The sequence below is a fragment of the Nomascus leucogenys genome, chromosome 7b (genome assembly GCF_006542625.1).
Source record: "Nomascus leucogenys isolate Asia chromosome 7b, Asia_NLE_v1, whole genome shotgun sequence".
NCBI lineage: Eukaryota > Metazoa > Chordata > Mammalia > Primates > Hylobatidae > Nomascus > Nomascus leucogenys.
Genome location: NC_044387.1, coordinates 109737804 through 109741179, shown reverse-complemented (window position 1 = coordinate 109741179; position 3376 = coordinate 109737804). Strand labels below are relative to the sequence as shown.

General features: G+C 42.4%; 1 long non-coding RNA gene across 1 annotated transcript; it reads right to left on the bottom strand.

Moving 5' to 3' along the window:
• Positions 1-511: 511 nt before the first annotated feature.
• LOC101178551 lies at positions 512-2405 on the bottom strand. Its single transcript, XR_004030875.1, has 2 exons — positions 2166-2405; positions 512-1534 (listed from the first exon to the last, which is right to left on the bottom strand). It is a non-coding gene; the product is annotated as an uncharacterized LOC101178551 (long non-coding RNA).
• Between the last annotated feature and the right edge of the window lie 971 nt (positions 2406-3376).

Here is a 3376-nt window from a genome sequence, read left to right as displayed (position 1 = left end):
GGAAAAAGGGCCAAGAACTTGGAGAGGACTTGGCCTAGGAGACAATCTAGGGCAAGCACGTTATCCAGGGTGACTGGGCAGGCAGAGAAACCCCAAGAGGCATAGAGCTCATGTCCGTTCAAAGTAGGTGAGTCTGGGCTCTGCTCTATGAGTCAGAGCTGGGGGCCTTCAGGGCACTTCCTATGGAGAGAGCCTAGGTTTGTCAGAAAAAAAAGGAACTTTCTTTTTTACCATCTAGCCTTCACCTTGGCAGGGAGAAAGGTGTTTTGACTAGAAACACTTCAACTCGGCATGTCAAACCAGTGCTTCAGCAGGGCTGTGCCTGGCTGCCCACCTCTCCCCTGCCCTCGGTTTTGGTCCAGAGTCTATTTTAAATGTCTGATGTCTCTCTTGGTTAGTGTGATTGAAATGCCACAGAAAGCCAATTGCATCCTGTGGGGAAGTTGAAATCAGTGCAACCAACAATTATATTAACGCTCTAGTTAAGAATAAAAAACTAATAGAACAGACGTGCCTTGGTGAACGTTTATTTTGTACGGAGAAATAAACACAGTTGCTGCTTTTGGACTCCACCCTGGACAACAAGGTAATGAATGTGGAGTTAGCTGGTGACTAAAGAATTTGGATTCTTTCCTCCAGATTACAGTGCTCGTTTAAGGGGCAGCCTGTAATGAAATCTGCGACATGTACTAAAACCAACTAAGTGATTATTTTAAAAGTCGCAGTCTGCATGGGGCTTCATAAATTCACACCAGGGAGAGCTGTCTAACGGGATTCCCACCTTCCACCCCCAACGCAGACTTCAAAGCTCCTTGCTAGGTCTCCACTCAAAGGCTTATCCACGGCCCCAGCAGGGAAGGCCTCTGTGTGTGGAAAACACCTGGCCACCCAGCTCCTGGAGCACTGAGCGCTTTCCCAGTGGCCGTCCCCACTGGCCCACACGGTGTTTCTTACAGTGAGCTTGGTTTTTAACCGCATTGTTTTGCTTAACAAGCTGGTTTTTTTTTTTTTTTTTTCTACAGATGTAACCTTTCCCTGTGTTTCCTGACTGGGACACCAGCCGGGTATTCTAGCCAACTTTGGTAGATACATATCATTGTTTCTTTGCCAGGCTTGTTTTAAAAAATCTACCTATTGCTTGCCCTGATCAATCCATCACTACTCTTGAAAAGGTCGTGGTTCTCTCATCAGGAAACTTTTCAAAAATCCTTGGCTGTGATTTGTCTTATGTTACGGGCTCTGACAGTGATTCTCAGGAAGGGAGGCCCATTAGTTTATTGTAAGGTCATTCCCCTGCTGTCGCATGCAGAGTGAGCATCAGTCATGCCTGCCTGAGTTTGAAGCATCCTCTCGGGTGATCTCAAGGGGGGGCGAAGGCAGGGCCATGACTGGTTTCTGTGTGGAGACTCACACGGGTGAGACAGGTGATCCACGGGGGAGAGGGAGGGTGTCTCTCGTAGGTGCTAGAGCCTCAGAGACAGCTCTTATGTTCAATCCTGCTTCTCCAAGATTCAGTTCACAAAGATAAGCATGCCTTGAAATATTTAATATTTATCTTATTATATTCATATTCTGTGGTTGTTTAAAAATTCTTTAGTATATTATAAACAAATGTTTCTGATTCCCCATAAGCTTCCTAGGGACATTAATTATTACTGACATGAGAAATTAAAGGCAGCCTAGATATTATTTTTAGTAATTACAGCATTTGAAAATCATATTCAGTGAATTTCAGAGAAATTGTATCTATGCTATTTAATACCGAGTAATGTTTAGTGAAAGGGCCAGATGCTTTGGGGTGAAAAGCGGCATTATGAAGTCAAATAATTTGTTTTCAGGTTTAGGAAGACATTTTTAGGGAGATAGTTTTGGTTACATGAATTCTCTGTGATAAGGGCAAAATCAGATATTATATAGGCAGCATTTATGATACCCATTCAATTGTAAGATCTCACTATTTTCCCATTCAATAATCTCAGCCACCTAAAATACGTCCAGTGTATATTTTCTGTTCTTTCTAGATATATTGTCATTTCAAATGCTCATTTCAGCCACGATCATTTATTCCAGAAGCACTTGTTAGGACATTATACTTATGTCCTTTAAGTATAAGGTTGTGTGTTGACTACTGAGAATGAAACACTGAACAAGACAGAAAGTCCAACCTTGAAGAGCTTCCAAGTGTAGTGAGTCTCCTGGCATCAGGTATGGCTGGTACCATGGAAACACTCGGCTGACTGTCCAGGAAAAGCTGGCTAAGAGGCTGAAGGCGATGGCATGAAATCAAGTTCAGGTGCAGGGGACACTCCTGAGAGCGTTCCTGCCCTGTCCCCGTGGCCTGAGCAGCCTTCTCAATTGCACAGGTAGGTTTTCTCTGCCTGTGCTCCCTCTCTCCCAAGGTACCCTTTAGCAAAGTGTAAATCTGTAAGAGCGGTTAGCCCTGGACTTTATCTCAAGTCTGTAGTGAGGGCACCAACACTAGGACTGAAACTAGAACTTTCTGTTGGTGATCAAACCATCAGTGTGAATAAGTCACATAAATTACATTTATGGACTGGAGAAAGAAATGGAAGAAAATCAGAGTACAAGTAATAAATGGTTACCAGGTCCCTAGACCTGAAAGGGCTAACACATTCATGCAGTAGGTGTCCGGGATCCTCATGTGGTCCTCCTTCATGCTTAGGAACACGGTCGCTCATCTTCACTGTGCAAACCAGAGCCTGCATGCCTTTCGTGGTCCTTCATATTTGCAGTGTGTGCGTTGGAGTTGCTTTCTTAGCCATGACAGTGACTGAAGGGAATATCAGAGTCTGTTAATGAAAGATGCTTGGAGATTTCATTTTCAAAATATATTTTTAAATTACCTAATTATATGATATCGTACTGGAAAGTTCTTAGATTAGGTTTCACTTTACAAACGTGATTCGGCCCTAAGAGTGATAGGAAAGAAATGTGTTCCTAATTATTCCCAGATAATTAAAATTTATGCTGTTATTTATGCTTGTTGAATTAAACGTAAAGGGAAGACATCTTATTGTTTAATAATTCAAATAATTTGAATTAGATTTTAAATTGGCCTCAGGAAGATCACCTTGGTTCATTTACTGATAATACATTCCAAAACTGATGATTCTAACTACTTACCTTTGAAGGAAAAAATTTGGCTTTTTTCCCTCATTTCTCCTCTCCCTCCTCCTTGAGAGTAATGTGGTGTGGTGGAAGAAAGATTTGCTGACTGTTTGGAAGCTTACATTTTAGCTTGGCCTCCAATATTTCCTCATAGTAAATCTCTAAAGCCCTTTGGATTCAATTTCCTCAGTGGCAAAATGGAGCTAGTAATGCAACCTCATGCAACCAACAGAGACCCAAATGAGAG